This window comes from Chelonoidis abingdonii, chromosome 4 (assembly GCF_003597395.2).
Source record: "Chelonoidis abingdonii isolate Lonesome George chromosome 4, CheloAbing_2.0, whole genome shotgun sequence".
Classification (NCBI taxonomy): Eukaryota; Metazoa; Chordata; order Testudines; family Testudinidae; genus Chelonoidis; species Chelonoidis abingdonii.
The window spans coordinates 72,202,052-72,222,096 of record NC_133772.1 but is presented as its reverse complement, the minus strand read 5'-3'; positions in this window follow the sequence as shown (position 1 = coordinate 72,222,096).

Below are 20,045 nucleotides of genomic sequence, written 5' to 3'. Positions count from 1 at the left end.
ACATGGTTGGTGTGAGAGCCTTCTCTGCAGCTCCTGTCATCTGTAACAGCCTCTATCTCCCTGTCTCATCAACTCTACACACTACACAGTTACCAGTAAGTAGCATCTGTGAAGCATTTGGTCAGCTTCTTGAGAAAGGACTATTCTAAGTAAGTGCCCAATCAAGAAACACTTAACTGACAATGGACTTTGGGAGACACAAATCCACATCTGAGCTTTCAAACTAACTTGTAAACAATGGCGTCAGCCTGAAAACAACTGAATAATTCATGGCATGTGACTTGCCCAGATGGCTACAAATGCTGTGCATATCTCTTTATCAGTGTTATAGAGGGTGGACAATTTATGAGTTTTCCCTGTATATGCTTTATACAGAGTAAAACGGATTTATTTGTGGTTTGGGCCTCATTGTGAACTGGGATCTGGATGCTGGAGACAGGAGTACCTGCTAAGTTGTTTTCAGTTAAAGCCTGCAGTTTTGTGGGACGTGGTTCAGACCTGGGTCTGTGTTTGCAGCAGGCTAGCATGGCTGGCTCAACAAGGCAGGGTTCTGAAGTCCCAAGCTGGCAGGGAAAATGGGCTCAGAGGTAGTCTCAGCACATCAGGTGGCAATCTCAGGGGGGTCTCTGTGACCCAACCTGTCAAACTCTCCTCCCTTTACCAGCTGCTCAATGCATTCTGCCCAAAGTTACTCCCCCAGGTTCATTCTTTGAAATACATAGGAGACGCTGATGGCACAGAAGGAAGACTGATTGGGTAGTAAGTGGAAAGTGCGGAGGAAGTCTGCCACTGGCTTCCCTAACCTGGAAGATGGCTAAAGAAGCCTGATATGCAGAGGTTGAGGACAGAGAAACTAAAGTCTAGCTAAAAGTCAGATTTGCCAGCGTGGTCCAGGAATCTGGAGAACAGACCAAAATCGTACAGACTCTGGTCAAAAGCTGCAAACTCATGCATGGGAGTCTGGAAATCTGGAGAAGAAATCAAAAAGCCTAACTTATCTAGAGGTTCTCTTCCCTGTGGATCCCTATATATGTAGGGTTTATAAATTACATTTCCTGGCCACTCCTTCCTAAATTCCTATCACCTGAGGAGATGAATTCCTAGAAAGAAAGTGATGTCTGAAAATCTAATAATTACCAACTAGGTTATATGATAATGAAAAAAGCACTTGAGCTACCAGGACCACTTCTAGATCCAAGCTCTCTAAGTTTGCAGGCAGTTAGACCAAGCATTTAGTTTAAGGGGGCAATCACAATTTTGACGGCTGATTAAACTTCTCCCAAAGCTCAGGAGTTGTTGGATTTGGGGTTTTGTGTCCATCTCTAATAACGTTACACACAGACTGTTTCTGACTGCAGTGTTTTTCACAATTCAATATGTTTGCAAAGATTTGGGTTCCCACTTTTCCAGTAGAGTTAGATTAATGTTAAAGCTATGTTGCAGTCTTTGCTGACCTACTGCAAATGTGCTGCGATTATATTAGAGCCTTCTATTGCCCAAGCTAATGTTGCTATTCATATGTAGTTTTAGCAATTAGCGTTAGCAATGATGATTTTAATACAGTAGGTCCACCAGTGTTCTTACTACCTTTGTTCCAGAGTTGAACATTTCTCTTGGACTTCAAGTCATAGGCGCCGACTCCACAGGTGCACTGGGGCTGGAGCACCTATGGGGAAAAATTAGTGGGTGCTCTGCACCCACCAGCAGCCAAGCTCCCTCCCCCGCCTCACCTCCTCCTCCTCCTCCTCCATCTCCTTCTCTGAGCATGCCGTTTTCCCGCTCCTCCATCTACGTCCCAGCGCTTGCTGCCGCCAAACAGCTGTAGCAAACTCCAGGAGGGAGGGGGGAGGAGTGGGAATGTGGCACGCTCAGGAAAGGTGGCAGGGCAGGGGCATGACCAGGGCAGGGATTTGGGGAAGGGGGTTGGAATAAGGGAAGGAGGGGCGGAGTTCAGGCGGGGACTTTGGGGAAGGGGTTGGAATGAGGCAGGGCAAGGCAGGGGTGGAGTCAAGTCAGGATGGGGACTGGGGCAAAGTGGGGTTGAGCACTCACTGGCACCAGAAGAAATCAGAGCCTATGGTTCAAGTAAATGCCAGACTGATACTTATTTCAGTCTAGGCCAGATTAGACTAGCATTCATGTTTGAATTTAGCCCCAAAGTTTGTAAATTTGAGCTTAACCTACAAAGTTTATGTGTACTCCGGGATGCTTTGGGATTTTTTTTCCAGATTGTTTACTCAAGTGATGGGTGATCCTCAAAATATTCAAGGGACTGAGTTGAGATAAGCATCCAAATGCTTGGCTGCTTGTAATAGTCAGTTATATTAATTGAGCCTGAGCCTGCAAAATCATGCTGAAAAATATCTCATAAAATTTATGCTACTTCTTATGTCGGTTGAGCTGGGCATGTTGCATATTGTTTCCTACGTGCAGAGATGAGTGCCTACAAAAAACAATATATCAAAAATGAACCAAACGTTTTCATTTATTAATAAAGATGTGGCCTGAGATTTCCATAAAGGTTTTGATTGCACCTTAATATGCCCAGCCCTAGTGGAAAATAAAACTATCTAGCTGTTTGAGAAACTCTTGTTTCCCACATTCAGCAAAGAATATGTTGTAGCTGCATGAGTCATACACAGGTTTTATTTTCTCCCAGAAGTGGTTAAAATCACTCATCATAAATCTACACTTTGCTGGTGATTTTAGCAGAGTTTGAATTTTAGAACTTTCAAAGCAGCTGTTTCTTGAGTGGAGGAAGTAGCTATTTATGAATTTTAAATTATTTTTGTTGTTGTTTTTCCATCTTCCCACAAATACTGAAGAAGAGGAATTTGTCTGTAATAAGTAATAAGCAATACATCTTACCCTCCAATCCCCATTTAGTAATCATAATGCTGATACTAATAAGGAATTATTATATTTCTTGTCCATAGACCTTACATTCCTTCACGAAGGAGATTCAGAATTATTATTTCCTCAAAATTACACAATGAATCAATGTCAGAGTCAAGAACTGAACCCAGATGTCTAACTTTCTAGTCTGGTGTCCTAGCCATTGGCTCTTTAATGAGTGTACTGATAGCCAGAACAAATTCAAAATGAAACTAATAGTTGAGGTACTAAGAGAAACCATAGGAATTGTATAGAAAAGCAAAATGTCTGGTGTATATGGTTAGTAGACCCTATTCACGTTAGAATTAGGGAAGCTGGATTTCAATTAGAACTTGTCAAGTATTCATCAAGTATCTGATCCAAAACCTGTTGACGCTAATGGAAGAACTCATATAGACTTCAGTAAGCTTTGATTAGACTCCAAATAAATTTATTGTATTAGTTTTACAATTTTTCATCGAATATCACTCGTAAAATTAAAACCCAAAATTCAACCCATGCTGGGCCAGATCTTCAGCTAATGGAAGTGACAGTAGCTGCATTGACTTCATTGCAGGCCTGCTAGTTTACCCTAGCTGAGGTACTGACCCACTGAATTCATAACAGGTCTATTCCATCAACCATATAGTGCTTGAATCAACATTGTGAATTACTGCAGACAATACAGCACTTTGTTTACTAAGTAATTAAACGTTACTTATCTTTCACCACATACCGCTACCACCAAGTATATTTGAAGGAGATTAGTTCATGTATAAAGAAGGCTGAAGCATAGCTTAAGCAAACCTGAGGTTATTCTAGTGGGCATGGGAAAGCACTTTGAGGAATTTGTGGCACTGTGAAGTTTATTTTTGGTTGAAGGTACACACCCACAATTGGCCAATTCAGTCTGCGATTGAGCATTGCTCTTGGATTCCTCACTGATGCTAAGGTCTCAGCCTCTGTTAGGAATGTTTTCTCCCATCTGGTGGCCTAGGAGACCATCTTGGTGGGGAATGGCCTCAGTTAAACATGTCTCTGTCACCTTACATCTGGACTACAACAATGCAACATTCCAGGGCATGAAGCCCTCGGCCCTTAGAAACTCCAGGAATTATTTTTTGTCCTGCTTGTACAGAACCTAGCACAATGGAGTCCTGGCCCATGACTAGGGCTCCTAGGTGCTATGGTATTGCAAATAATGAACTGCAAATCTGCAGTTTATCTTCTTTGCAACATGAGGCCTGATTCCAGCCTGAAAATTGAACTTCTACAGAAACACTCCTTACTTCGACTACCAGACACATTTCCTTGAATTTACATTGTCTAATATAAATACACAGAAGTGTGTATGTAATGGAGTGGGTTGTGGGAAAATACTAGCGTGCATAGACCACTTTGCCTCTGGAGAAAGGACATGAGAGAAAACAGACCACTTGTGGAGTTAGTCATGTCACATTGCACTACTAGAAGGCACTCCTGGACAGATTTTTAAAGTAGATGCAGACAGGTGCTGAGTGGGATTTTATTTATTTATCTGGCCACCTAAGTCCCATTGATTTCAAAAATATGTCCTAATGATCTTATTTTCTTTCTGTTAAATTTCATATTGCTTCATTTTAAACTATTTGAATTAACTAACTTATCAAATGATACATTTGAACTTCATTTTGGCCATGCAAAAGCACTACATGAGAAGTACTATTTCTATTTGAACATCTCACTTTCCAGGAAAAAACTTTCCTTTTTCAGCTGTATCCCTGTTACTTCTTGAGTCTGTTGCGGGACAGAGCAGGGGATCTGTTTCTATTTCAAGTCTTCTGTTGGTTTTGTACTATTCCTGTGGGTAACATCATTCATTCCCCTGGTATGCAGTGGAATATAAATATTGTTTTGACATAGATAAGATGCTCTATTTCAGAAAACCCACATCAAAGATTCTGAATTCTAAAAATTGCTTTCTGTGAGCAAATCTTGGAAGCACTTTACCTATTCTTTAGCTCATTGGAGACAAGATTGATTTTTTTTATGAGTCACTTCCTCACCTAAATTACCTCAGTCACCGGTTGTGAGTGACATCTTCGGTGATGGTCCATCCAACCATAAATTCAATCTTGGAGATAATTAATAAACCTTGTTTTTGGCCTGTCATCACATAACATGTATTAATATAATTTAGAGAAGGTATTTGAGTCATTCATCTCAAATGACTGAAGATATGGCTAAAATATAGATCAGTAATGCTGATTCAACGTTTCTATTTATCACTTTCTTCTGGGAGAGATCCCATACTGCCTAGTAGGTCAGAAATTCATTTTAAGATTTGTTAATTACCAATCTAATATATCTGTACTAATTGTTTTATGACATCCATCACTTTGGTATTCAAGTGCATATTTTAGGCATCAGATTTTTAAAGAGTCCATCACCAAGTTTCCCAGTTTGTGTCTGAAATTTAATGTAGTAAGTGTCAGTGACATGCGTCCAGGAACAATCATCATTTGCAGATAGAAATGGAGACTTCCCCTAGTGGGTAAATGCAAGTAGCCATCCTTTGTGCCACTCCAAATATTTGTGCAGGTCTAACAAGGACAGTTTGTTCTTTTGTTTCAACAATATATGTTTGTGTTTACATATTCCCAGGCAAAAAACTATGCTTAAATAAAATTAAGATTGACAGTACATATCAGAAATTTAGGGTAAAATACAGTGCAAGGATACTGTAATTATAATAAAAGGAACTGTAAATCCAGGAAATTCAATTAATGTTAAGCTTAGAAGAGATCCAAATATATAAGGGGCATGCACAGTAAAGACTCCCTAACAGCCTTAGCTCTCGCTTGTAGTGAGACCATGCAATGACCTTTTGAGTATGATTAAAGTATTTTGGTATCTGTAGTTCCAGATTAGGCTAAGCTGATTTTTAAAGTCACATTACATTTCCTCCCTTAAATGTGTCATATTGTACCCAACTTTAAATATCTGAATAGTCCCACGGGGCATAGGATGTGCTTAAAGTTAGACACGTGCTTAATAACTTGCTGAATTGGGACCTTGGATGTTCAAGGGAAAGCATACATTACTGTCACTAAAGAAAAGTTAGCCAAATAAGTACAAGAGAAACGTATGTGGTTGCCAGATAGTCCTCTATAATGAGCATGACTGAAAAGTTTCCTACGTCCTTTTCATGTGTATTGTTATTTCAGATAATTTGCCTTTCTCCAGGAATTCAGATAAAGTAATATTTTAAAAGATAAATAGAAATGGATGTTACATTTGCAAATTCTAACAATTCATTTAATGTCTAATTCTATTTCAAGTACTTCATCATTCTTCTCAACTTCCCCTCTATCCTATTTTTCATTAGTTAGCTCCTGTTCATGTTTCAATGTGCTTACCAGTTGGTTCATTTGCTAATCACCTTTTCTGGGATGATCTTGTGATTAGAGTCATTTATTTCTTTGCCAGATTTGGTGGCTTGTAGATAAATCTTTTGCTTGATAACGCTTGGCAGCCTCCTGCCTTTCCAAAATCCTCTGTAGCCTCTTGTTATTGCAATAATCCAGATTGATCTTTCATTACTATTCTTTCTCATAGAAGCCTGGGGATTAAACAATTATACCTATCTTAAAAATCTTGTATCATTATTGTATTCAATATGCTTATGAAGCAGGGACTATTATCTGCATTTTACAGATGGAAGCTGAAGCACAGTGGTTTGCCTAAAACCAGACAGGAAGTCTGTGGTACAGTAGGAACTTGAACCCAGGTCACCCAAATCAGCACCTGCCCTACATATTGGTCCATCTTTTTCTCTCTTTCAGCAGATATTGGTTGTGATTATTGGAGGCTAGTTTTCCTCTTCTTTTCTTTTTCCTGCAACAGTCACCCTAGTTTTAACTTGAGTTATTATCAGACTGTTTTGGTTAACATTTGTATTGAATCTGATAAATTTGTGTATTCATCCCACAAATTCTGCAAATTTTTTGATAAGGGTGGTCAAAACCAATTCAAATTCCACAAGTACTTCCTTAACTTTCCATTTTTAGAACTGAAGCTCACGCAAACCTTTAAGGTTCTGAAAAGTCTGTATCCATTATTCCATGTGCAGTTTACAGTGGAGACTCAAGAGCACATGTGCCAGCAATATTGCAGCAAAATTGCACTTATGAAATATGTAGCCTAATTTTAAAGACACAAGGAGGGTAGAAAGGATTAACTTCAGATGAGCATCCAAACCGAAAGTCTGAACTTTTCTGAGTTTGTGCCTCACTATTATCTGTATTTTGTTGATTCTGTCAGAAAGCAGAGCAAAATGATGGACAAATTTAATATCATACATTTTCCTATTGCTATGTGACAACAGTAAAAATCTGAGTTGTTTCCTTTTAACACTGAAAAATGCTCAGTATAATCCCTGAAGTTATTCTCTTTGCATATTTATTAAAATAATAACCAAAAACCACAAGAACAGTACTCAGATATAAAAGGCACCCTATATTTAGGTTATGTCTACACTAGATCGCTTACAGAGGCACAGCTGTAGCTGCTCTAAACTGGCAGGAGAGAGCTCTCCTGTCAACATAATTAATCCACCCTCAATGAGTGGCAGTAGCTGTGTCAGTGGGAGAAGCTCTCTTGCTGACATAGCTCTGTCTGCACTGGTGCTTAGGTCAGTATAACTTATGTCGCTCAGGGGGGTGGTTTATTCATCTCTGAGTGACATACGTTATACTGACATAAGTGGTAATGTAGATATCCCCAGGGAGCACACTCAGATTGCTCAGTCAGGGCACACTACAAAGAATGGAGCATGTGGAGCACATGGTTTCTAATTATTGGATTCACCAAGCCACCAACAAAACAGTTTCTGCGGTACTGATTACCCAGAAGCCAAAAACACAGCGCCCTTAAAGCAACCCAGCCTTGGGCTCCCACCCAGACAGGGAAGTCAAATATGATGAAGATTACTGAAAATCTTGTTCATCATATAAAAAGTTTTACCAATTCCAAAGGATCAGACATATTACACACAAGGTCAATGAATATTTCAGATCTTACCCGAATATACACTTATAGCCAATTCCTATTAACTAAATTAAGATTTAGTTAAAAAGAGAGAGAGAGTATAGGTTAAAAGCAGGGGCGGTTCTATGTTTTTTTCTGCCCCAACCACAGCAGTCAGGGAGCCTTCGGCAGGACAGCCGTCGGTCACGTGGATTTGTCGGCGGTTCTGCAGATGATCTGCTGGTCCCGTGCCTTCGGCGTACCTGCTGTCGAAGCAGCAGTACTGTCAGACCGCTCAAAAAAAGGCCATCTGAGGATCCCTGACTGCTGCCCTCAAGATGACCAGCATGCTGCGCCCCCTACCCCCACCCCTGGCTTGCCGCCCCAGGCTCGCGCTTGCTGCGCTGGTGCCTGGAGCCGCCCCTTTTTAAAAGATCATTATACATACAGGTATGAATAGAGTTCTTAGGTCAGTTTCATAGTAGAGCTTTAGAGTTGCAAAAAGTTCTTTCAGACTAAGTTCCATAGGATATATAGTTCAATGTCCAAAGTCTTGCAACTCAAATTTCCCATGATGAAGCTGAAGCAGATCTGAGATACAGGATCAGGGCTCAGGAGTTCTTTTTATAGTTCTCTGGCATGATAGGTGAAGCACTGTAGCTTTGAAATAGACCTCCTATTTCCTAAGCATCACCAGTAATTAGCTACATGGATTTGCATAAGGCAACTGACCATTTCCTGCTATTTACAGGTAGCTTATTACATACTTCAAAGAGAAATGAAGACAATATTACTACATTCACAGTTCATCTAAATGTTAATATTGCCTTTTGATCTTTGAATCAATAAAACATAGTGACAGACAGGAACCATCTGGTTACATTGTTAACCTGTAACAAGATATAGGTAATCATGGACTACTACAATCATTATCTCCTTCCAATTCTTTAACAGTACAAGCCTCTCTCTCTCTCTCTCTCTTTCTAATACGCTTTTCTAGCTATTTATAAGGAATAGCCCTAATTACTATTTACATACTTTCCTAATATGTCTTAACCCTTCCTGGCTCAGGGTCACAACAGACATAGCCTTACTCTCAATACTCCAGCCCACTCTCCATAGGCCCTGATGCTGACTTACATCTTTCCTCACTCACTCATTTTTTCTCTGCCATTACTAATGATTGAATGGTGGCAAAAATAGTTCAGACTAAAGTGTCAAGTTATTCTTCTAGTGCCTGAAAACAAGATGTGCATCACTTCTGCCTAATAATGTAAAAAAGCCTACTTCATTAACTAATGCAAGTATCTCCAAGACCATTTTTGGAAAACTCCATCCTTCCTTATAGAAGTAGCTGCACAGTCCTAAGGCATCTGGAAAAACACCAGAACCAAGCATCCATAACAAAGGCCATGGAAAAGTTTTGTGGTCAGCAAATATGACTGTTAAAGTAACAGGATACTGTAAAGGGTTCTATAGTCTCCCCTTATCCGCAGCCACCTTTCCATGGACAGGCTTTATTTATTATGTTCTTACTTCAGACTCATAGATTGCCCCTTACAGACAGTTTTCCATAAAATATCTGCCTCCATTCATCTCTATTTCTGAATGGAATTTTCTTATTTTGTAGGTAAAATAATTATCTGGACAAATCAAAACTTCCAAATGACATTCAGAAAAATATTCCTGAAGGACTTCCTGTTATAGCACTTTCCTAAACTGTGAACCAACCTGCTGGAATGCAGTTGCCTGAATTTGACAAAGGAAGATGCAGCATAACACTCTTTGCAAGTAAAAAGGAGCCTGTAGTGAGGCAAAATACTTTTTTAAAGGCTACATTTCTTCCCTCTCGCCCCCTATCAGTTCAATTTCTTCTCCTGTTACCTTGTCCAATAATGTTGGAAAATGAGTGACAATCCCTTATGCATGCCACAGGAACCCTATGAATATTAAAAACCACAAATAGGCCACCTTCTTCTAAGAACTTTTTCCAGTCCCCTGAATCCACCCCTTTCAAATGTCAGGCTTGTACCTCCACTTATCTTTGGGGTGGGATCCTGTAATCCAAACACTGTCTAAATGGATCTCTAGGTTTCACCTCTCTAAGTACCAGTCATGTTACTTAGTGGACTCAGGTAGACATGGACCCTGCCAAAGTTCTCTTCTGGAGACCTGGAGACAGTAATATTATGTAGTGAAAAGGAAACAGTGTCTCCAAAACAAAGTATAATTTATTTGCCCAAGTGGAATGCAGAGATTACAGAAGTAGATTTAAAAATAACAGAAACCTATATGCATATTGTCTTATGCTTGGCATTTCCCTCAAGCACTTAGGTAAACATGACCTAACCTTGGTGTTTCCCTCTCACCCCCACCCCCAGTTTTCTTTGGGCACCAAGTTACAGCTTGCTTTGTACAGGCCATTGCTCTCAAGTTGCTGTGTCAGACTCCATCATGCTTGCTTTGTGTCTGTCTGTCAGCTCCCAGCTGAGCTGGCTATTCGTTGCGGCCTTCGGTGGGGGGAACCATTTAAACCCCGAGGGGTCTCTCAATGTCAACATTACTCTTGGGAAGAGAAAAAAAAAGATGTTAATTTGGATAGCGCTAGTGAGGTATTTCCTTCCTCCAACTGCTGACATACATATTGTTATCTTAAGTCTTGCAGTGGGTACCTGAGAGGCTGTCTTATCTGTGTCATTGTTTTACCTTTGCTGGGTTCCTTAACAATCCCTCTTTACAGCCTCCTTTGATTTGATTATACACACTCAGGGATGTAAAAATATCATATGGAAAAGGGTCATACATAATATTAATAAGAAATAATTCAGACATTTTTCCAATTTGTCACACCAACAAAAAAGTTTCTGAGCATACCATCCCCAAGGCCCTTTCTTTAACTGGTAGATTAAACTATACTTCTCTTCACTATGTTGCATTTATTTCCCTCCAGCATCTGAAAAAAAATAACCCTATCAATTTAATCAACAATTTGCTAGAAGGAGGATCCTCATATCCCACATAAATGCAGAGAGGTAGCAAGAATGTTTTAATTAAATCACCCTTCCTGCCAACCTCAATGTGGCTAGAAAGGGTTAAACAGCTTGCAGGCTGAGTGACCCAAAGCCCACCTTTAAAGTCATGTTAGAAAGGTATGTGAATGATAATTAGGGCCATTCATGCTAAATAGGCTAGAACTTTGAAATGCAAACCTATATTGTTAGAAGTAATTGTGTGTATCTTAGATGCTAACCATAAACAGACTGTTCCTGTCTGTCAGTATAACTATTGATTCAGAGATCAAAAGGGAATATTAACATTTGGATGAATCTTGGGTAAAATAATGTCATTGTCTATATGTCTCTTTGAAGTTTATAATAGACTGCCTAATGGATAAATTGCCCTATGTTAATTTGTGTAATTTGTGTAATTACTGATGGTGTTTAGAAAGCAAAAGGTTACATCAGAAGCCTGTTGTTTAACCAGGACTGTGCCATGAAGTGGATGCTAGGACACTGTATAAAAAGATCCGGGGTCCTGATCCTGTTCATCTCAGATCTGTTTACGCTTTGTTGGGGAAGTTTGAGACGCAAGACTGAGGCCCTAGTTATGCTGGTATGCCCTGAATATAATTGGACATTGGACTATAACTTATGAACTATTTCTAAAAGAACTCTTTGAAAATACAAAGCTCAGCATCTCTGCTATGAATCTTCACCTAAATGGATTGAACTCATGTCTGTATATATATTGATCATTTAACCATATTCTCTCTTTTGTTTTTTAATAATTTTTAGTTTAGTTAATAAGAATTGGCTGTAGTGTGTATTTGGGTAAGATCTGAAACATTCATTAACCTGGGAGATAATGTATCTGATCCTTTGGGAATGGTAGAATCTTTTCTTTTATATGATGAAATAAGATTTTCAGAAATCATCATATTTGATGTGGGGACCTGGATGGAGGCCTGAGGCTGGATCACTTTAAAGGAACTGTGTTGTTTGGACTTCTGAGTAACCAGCAATGTAATAAAGAAGTTGTTTTATACTGGCTTCGTAAATCTAAGTATTGGAATATCCACTAGCTTTTGGGGGTTTAGCTGCCTCATTCTTTGCAATTTACCCTGACTGAGTGACCATAGATGACCCCAGTCACAATCAGGTTTCATCCCTTCCACCTCATCACTTTAACCTGGCAGGAGGCAAATCACTTCTTCCAGTTCTACTCAGATGAAGAGTAGTCTTAAAATACCTATAACCTCAGGAGGGCTCCTCATGATCAGTAAATCCTCTGGCAGAGCAAAGGACCCCTTCCCCTGCAAATCCCCACCCACACAGCTTTGCTTTTATTCATCTTGATCACTGCTCTGGCTGCAACTGAGTAATTGTTTAAGAGGTCGAAAATATGTCCCTGTAGTGGAAGAGTTGAGTCACTTGTGGTGCATGCCCTCATGGCTGGGCATGGCATAGCTAGTTCTCTTCTAGTGCCCTGTGCCAACTGTCACTATTGTCTTGTGGTGATCTCTCTTCTCATGACTTGGCCTTTCAGCTAGGTCATCTTTTCTTCCCAGCCCATCTGGGGTAACAAAATCCAACACAACACAAATGTTCTTATGTCAGGTTTTCATGTCCCCATTATGAGCCCTGTGGTCCTCATTCTTCATTAGGAGTTCGGTCATCCTTATACTCCTCTCCGTGTCGGTTTCCCACCACTTTCTCTGTAGTCTGTATGGAAACCCAATGCCATCCTTCTCCTCAGAGTTCTAGCCCAGGGACCCTCTAATGGATCAGGCAAGGGCTATCTATATTCAGCCCCACCCTCTGCTACCTTTCTGGGTTTCTGTCTACCATAGTCTGTCAATAGTCCTTTCCTGCAGGCCCTTCCTCTGTGTACTTGTGTTTCTTTCAAGCTCCCCCAAGTTTCAGACTTCACCTCTCCTCCTTCAAAGCCAGCATTATTTCCTGACATTCTTCAACAAATCCCCAAAACAAAAATACAACCTAAATCACGTTCAGTCTTTTTGGCTTTGAACTTCAGTTCTTCCCTGATATTCTGCTCCTTACTTCTCTCAGACCATTCTCAAAAAGCAGGAAGTCCCCTGGGTCATCTTCCAACTGATTTTTCTCTGGATATGGTACCAATGGTAACACAGTGAAACCTCACAGTTAAATAACAGAAATCAACCAAAAACCCTCCCTCGGTGAACTTTTATTCCCCTCTGCCCCATTACTGCATAGAGTAAAAACAGTATCCCTTCTCCATTGTAAGTATGGGGAAGTGAGCCAAAACGATGGGCCCCAACTCCAATCAATCTGGATTTCACACTTAAAAGAACAAAGTCTTGTTTTCTGGATCTGCACTATATCCGAATCTTGCCCCTCTGAAAAGTGAAAGAACATCTTCCTACAGTAAACATTCAGGATCCACAGGCATCTGTGCCTAGTTGACGACCTTGTTGCCATTGCTTATGCCAATGTTTTACCTCTTTTGTTATCTCACCTTTTCCTTTTCTTTCACTATTTTGTTCTTGTTTACTGACACCTTACCCTCAACTAAATGGTCTCCTGAATTCCTAAATCCTGGTATCATCTTGAATATTTCTTCCTTAATCTGCTCAAGCAGAGCAACATCCTGAACTCCAACCTTCAATAAATGTATTTGTAATGCATCCACAGGTTCCTCTCTATTCTCTCCATTGCCTGAGGCAGTGCCTACTATAGAAAACCTGTTATCTGTTAGAACTGTGAAAATGCCTGGTGATTCTGATGCAACAGGCCACTCTCAATTCCTATAATCCCAGCATTCCCATTTAGGGATTAATAACAAGAACTGTTGTTATAAGATGGGGAGGCATCAGTTGGAAGTAACAGAGGAGGAGAAGGACCTCAGAGTATTGGTTGATCACAGTATGACTATGAGCTGCCAATGTGATATGGCCGTTAAAAAAGCTAATGCAGTCTTGGAATGCATCAGGTGAGGTATTTCCAGTAGAGATAAAGAAGTGTTAGTGCCGTTATACAAAGCACTGGTGAGACCTCATCTGGAATATTGTGTGCAGTTCTGGTATCCCGTGTTTAAGAAGAATGAATTCAAACTGGAACAGGTACAGAGAAGGGCTAGTAGGATGATCCGAGGAATGGAAAACCTGTCTTATGAAAGGAGACTCAGAGAACTTAGCTTGTTTAGCCTAACCAAAAGAAGGCTGAGGGGAGATATGATTTCGCTCTATAAATATACCAGAGGAGGGAGAGTAATTATTTAAACTCAGTACCAATGTGGACACAAGAACAAATGAATATAAATTAGCCATCAGGAAGTTTAGACTTGAAATTAGACAAAGATTTCTAACCATCAGAGGAGTGAAGTTCTGGAACAGCCTTCCAAGGAGAGTAGTGGGCGCAAAAGACATATCTGGCTTCAAGACTAAGCTTGATAAGTTTATGGAGGGGATGGTATAATGGGATAGCCTAATTCTGGTAATTAATTCATCTTTGACTACTAGGGGTAAATATGCCCAATGGCTTGTGATGGGATGTTAAATGGGGTGGGATCTGAGTTACTACAGAGAATTCTTTCCTGGGGTCTGGCTGGTGAGTCTTGCCCACATGCTCAGGGTTTAGCTGATGGCCATATTTGGGGTTGGGAAGGAATTTTCCTCCAGGGCAGATTGGCAGAATGTTGTATCAAGCAGGCAAGGTACTAACAAGCTTCAACAGGACTTTATTTTTACAGTGGAAACCCCTTTACCAAGCTGCTGCTGCGCACTTTGTAACTCACTCAGCCTCTTCAAGTCTTCCCCCCTCCTTCCTGTTTCCTGTCCTTTCAGACTCTCAACAGCCAGTGCACAGAAGCCCTGGGCGTTTTTCCCCTTCCTCTGCAGTGTGGGGCAAGGGTCACTTGCTGGAAGGTTCTCTGTACCTTGAAGTCTTTAAACCATGATTTGAGGACTTCAATGGCTCAGACACAGATTTGATACTGGAGTGGGTGGGTGAGTTCTGTGGTCTGCATTGTGCAGGAGGTCAGACTAGATGATCATAATGGTCCCTTCTGACCTTAAAGTCTATGATTCTATGATCCCTTATTTCCATTTCCTATATTGAGAAACTCTCTCTCTCTCTCTCTCTTTGTCTCAGCTTGACAATGGACAGTCTGCAGTCTGCCTATCCATCTTAATTTTTTGAGATTCCTTCGAAATCAATGGATCCTATGGATATTTCTTACCCAATTTCTCTTTTCCCTACCCCATTTCCCTTCATCTCTGAATTGGGCTTCCCCATATCATTAGTGCTCATGCCCTAGTCTGTAACATCCTGACTCTCAATATTTCCCATTATTTTTCCATAACCCAATCCAATATTTGTAAATGGCAGAGTCCTTCTCCCAAAGGTAGAGAGATCCTGCCACTCAAACTGGAGGCCTCATAAATCCTTGAAGGGCTTCATGGACTCCTCAGACCCGCTGGCTCAGGGAAAGAAGAAGAATTCTTGTGCAACTGGGATCTTTCCCTATTGTGCCATGCTCCTGGGCATTGCCTATAAACATGATCACAGTTCCCAGGCATACTGCATCTAATGAATCCTTGTAGTCCTCTGTCTGCATGGGATCCATAGATTATGCATTTCCTGACCCCACAGCCAGTACTAAAATGCTCAGTAGAACCACAGGTAAAACAAGTATATGGCTACATGGAATACCTACAATAACCCTACTCAGAACCTAAATATTATAATTGGGAAGACGTTGTACTAAGTTATTTACCTGGGAAAATTCAATAGTGCCTTTAAATCAACATTCCAAACATTTATCATAGTCTTGGTGATGTTTTGATGGAAGCCAAAATAAAGAAATAATCACTACATCATCCAAGTCCCTGGGTCCCCTTCTTAATTACAAACTGTTCCCCGCAAAATCTTCTATCACTATAAGAGTAAAAGCTGACATAAAATTTTCTGCTGCCAGACAGATGGATCATTCCTTTCAATGTGCAGGAGAGAACCAAAAGATTTTAACAGTTGAGCTCAACTACAAAATCTGTAATGGGACACTTGTCCATGTCCTCTGTGTAAGATAGTAAAATCATACATCTTTGTTGAGGCATCCTAGGAACATGCTTCCATTGAGAACAGTCTTCCCCAAAGGTCCGAGCCTGACAAGCTGTGACTGCTACATCGGATTTCTTGCTCGATGGTCTCTTGGGAGACCCATGAATGAAAACAAAATCTACAAGGTGCTGCCTTATTGTCACTATTCCTCAGATGCTCATCTCAACAGATATCTGGGCGCCCTCATCTTCACTGAGGCTTCCCTTTGTATTGCTAGGAACCTCAGGATCAAGACAAACAAACACTTTTGGGCAACTTTTCCCTCTGCTTAGTAACTTCTTGAGTTGAGTCCCTTGAAGTAGATTGAGGCATGTAGGAAGAGCCCTCCTGCCATGATATTACAGGAGATCCTATGTTTGCAATATTTTTTTAAGCCTTTCTGGGAATGTCCTAGTCAGGCTGTTTTCATGTGGACACTCCCATGGGCTCAAGTAGGAGAGAGATTATGGTCAAACATGTAATCACATCAATATTCCAAGAGTCTCCTGAGATAGCAGTTGTTAAAAGTTAATAGCATGGTTCTTATTCTCCAACGTATCTCCAAGGTTCACGGGTTGACACTTTTTGCTGGTTTATTCAGATCAACTCCAAGACACGTTCTTGTGACTGACAGTGTGACCCTTTTGCATCCCTACCCCTTTAAGAGACCCAGTCTCAGAATTTGCCATGAGGAACATGCCCTGCAAACCTTTCCCCAAAGAGGGCACAAACCTGTTCCTATTGAACCCACATCCATACCAGCTGCATCGTCTGGCAACTCCTCCTGACCAGCAGGGAGATGTAAAATAAACTTTTTTTGTTTATGATAACTTTCACTCCTGCTGCCCATCCCTTTACCTCAAACCTTTCCTTACCCCCAATAAAGTTCTCAGATCAGTTTCACCACTCTAGGTGTCTTCTCCCTGGGGTCACAAACCCCCAAGCACCACAGGAGAAAGCCTTATAGTAAATCAGTCACTAAACCAGATGATAGTACCACTGTGTGTTTGTTTGGAGTCTCCTATGGTGTTTATTTTTCAGTCTACTACTACTCCATTATTATATCCAGAGAACTCAGGGGAGGAAAAATGCCTCCTCAGGTCAAACCAACTGAGGCTGTATTTTGACAGGAAAGAAGAAGTGAGAGCACTCTGTCTGCTCACTGTAGAACTCCTGGCTGGAACTTTCCTCAGCCACTCTAGAAAAGGGAAGAACCCTTGTTCTTTTCAGAACACAGGGCTGCAGTTCTTGCTTGCCTCTTGTCCGAGGTAGGAATTGGGGATGCAATATGAACTGAAAATCTGTGTATCATGTATGAAAGAACTATTCTTTAGTAAGATAGTTCTGACCCAAAAACCCAGTTCTGGAGACTGCCACATTTTATAGAAATTCTTATAAAGCTCTGAACATTGTGGTTTGCCCTGTATCTATAATGGGACCAACTAAAATTCTTGATCCAAAATTTCCAACTTCCTCTGCATCCCACCATACTCTGTGCCTAAGCTATGGTGTTGTTTAAATATAGCTCATGCCCATCTCTTTTATTTATAAGGTACCACATGTGACCTGCATAAATCTAGAAGGAAGGAAAGAGTATTTGGAATAAGGGACATTGGCAGTCACTGAGGATGCCAGAACCTATGCTCCAGACTTCCCCCATCAAAATGATATAATGAGTACAATGCTAGCCCCATCAGCCAGCACAGAATACCTCCAGCCTTAAGATCAGTCAAAATAACATTTGGTGGTTGAAAAAATTAATACAGTAGAAAACTAATGTACCGTTAGAAGAAAACATAGGAATAAAATAGCTTGGTGAATACTTTATCATGACAGTTTTTCACTCTGCTACTCATACACATTTCCACTACAGTTGTATCAGGTTGTTCATTATGGTTACTATATGTATTTTACATATATGGCCCTAAACCTAATGGCAAAAATTTAATGATTTTTTGATATTTATAAATTAGAACTGTTAGACTTTCTGATCCTTAACTCTCTTCCTGATTAGTTCTTAAAATCTCTAAGGCTATCTCTACTATATTTAAAAACACTGTACCTATATAAAAAAAAGTTCAAAGAAAAAGCAGTTTGAAAAGTTACAGCTTATCACAGGTTATATAAAATTCTGCAGTTTCCAATTTCAGAAAAGCTTTAAACACCAGCCTTCCTACTGTTTGCCTGCAATAAACAATTTTGCACTTGCTCATGACACCTTTTATCGAAGACTCACAGCACATTAATTAAGCTTAACAATGTTCCTTTGAGTTAGCTAAATATTATAACATACATTTGTAGTTGATTAATATGAGACTGTGGTTTGACTAGGCTCTTACAGTGGGTCAGAGACAGAATTTGGACATAGAATCTAGAAGTTCTGACTCTCATTTCCTTTGGTGTAAGGACTAAACCGTGCTCCCTATATTTACAATACTCCAAAAGCATTATTTTCACAGCTGGAAAACAAATAGAGCTACTTCCCATTCCAGAAATGCAAGAAATTCATTATTCATTAGTACTGTGAAGCAGAGATTGTCCTTGCTCCATAGTTTGCAGTCAAATAGTCAAATCAATATGCACCACTTTCAGGTTGGAAAATAATCAAAAGAAAATGGGGTTTTGGAAAATAATATGGGTGGAGTAAAACATATGAAATATACAAAGATATATTAGAAAACTGGCTGATAAAATTCTGAAAACAGGAAGACTGGAGATGCAAAAACTAGCATGGCTGAAACGTTGAAATATCTACAATGTCTTAGTGCTAAAAATTGCTTAGGGTGACAAGCAGAAGGGATCATTTGGGCTTGAGTGCCCAAGCTCAAGCCTCAGGCAGCAGCAGTCACACTGCTATTTTTAGCGTGCTCTCTTGATCCATGCTATCAGGGGCGGCTCCAGGCACCAGCACTCCAACCTCGTGCCTGGGGCAGTAGACCATGGATGGTGGCCTGCTGGTTGCCAGGAGGGCGGCAGTCAGGTTGCCTTCACTGGTATGCCTGCAGGAAGTCCGCCGGTCCCGTGGTTTCGGTGGCAATTCGGTGGCGGGTACTCCGAAGGCACGGGACCGGCGGACCTCCCTCAGGAATGCTGCCAAATCTGCCTTACCAGTGGACCTCCCGCAGGCGCACCAGCGAAAGCCGCCTGACTGCCATGCTTGGGGTGGCAAAATACATAGACCTGCCCCTGCGTGCTAGAATGACAATCCTTCCCAGCTGCAGTATAAACATACCCTTAGTGATCAAATATGTTTTATCTGTCGTCCCTGTCCTTACAATATATGGCTGTTTGATCATGCATACTTGGTTGATGGAGGTAAAATTTCATATTCTTATTCCTTTTAGAGACCACAGAATGGATGTCCATGCCAATTGTAGCTGTTCTTGCATTTGCTGATATTTTGTTAATTTCAGCAGGTATCTGAGTAGAAATTTGAGCATATTTCTTTTCATTTCCCACAGATTAACTCCTGTGGGGATTTCTAAATGGAGCACAATGTGGTTAATGGGGTATGATACTGTTCATATCTGCCCCTATATTAATGCTCTATGGAACTACTTGTCAGTAGAAATGCTCCCTTGTTTACGAGGAGATGTGGAGGAGGGGGAGTGAGAGAAAGAGCATGTGATGCCATGGGACTGCGGTTCCCCTTTCCCTGTCTCAAGGAAAGATCAGCTTGATTTCCATCGTCCCTGCTAGCAGAAGCAGAGGGTATGATCTCAGCATTATTATGAATGTTTCTGTTTTCTGATTTTTCAACTACCTGATAGCTAGTGATGGTTTTGCATCACATTGCCAATTGGATTATATTTTTGCTAAATTATATCCTAAATCAGTGATTAGTCTAAATGGCTAGAGCTGAGGTTTATCTCATCAGTCTCCTTTATTATTTTAAAAATAAGTTTTAGAAAATATTTAACTTTTAAAATGTTATTAAAACAACTGTTAAGGAGTTCAGCCTACCCAATGCAAAGAGGAGTAGAGTGACGAAGGCTTCCATTCTGTCTTTAATTCAGCTGTTATGAGGTATGTGGCACACTGTACATAGATAACATTATGAACCTTGATTATTCTTCTACTCAATGG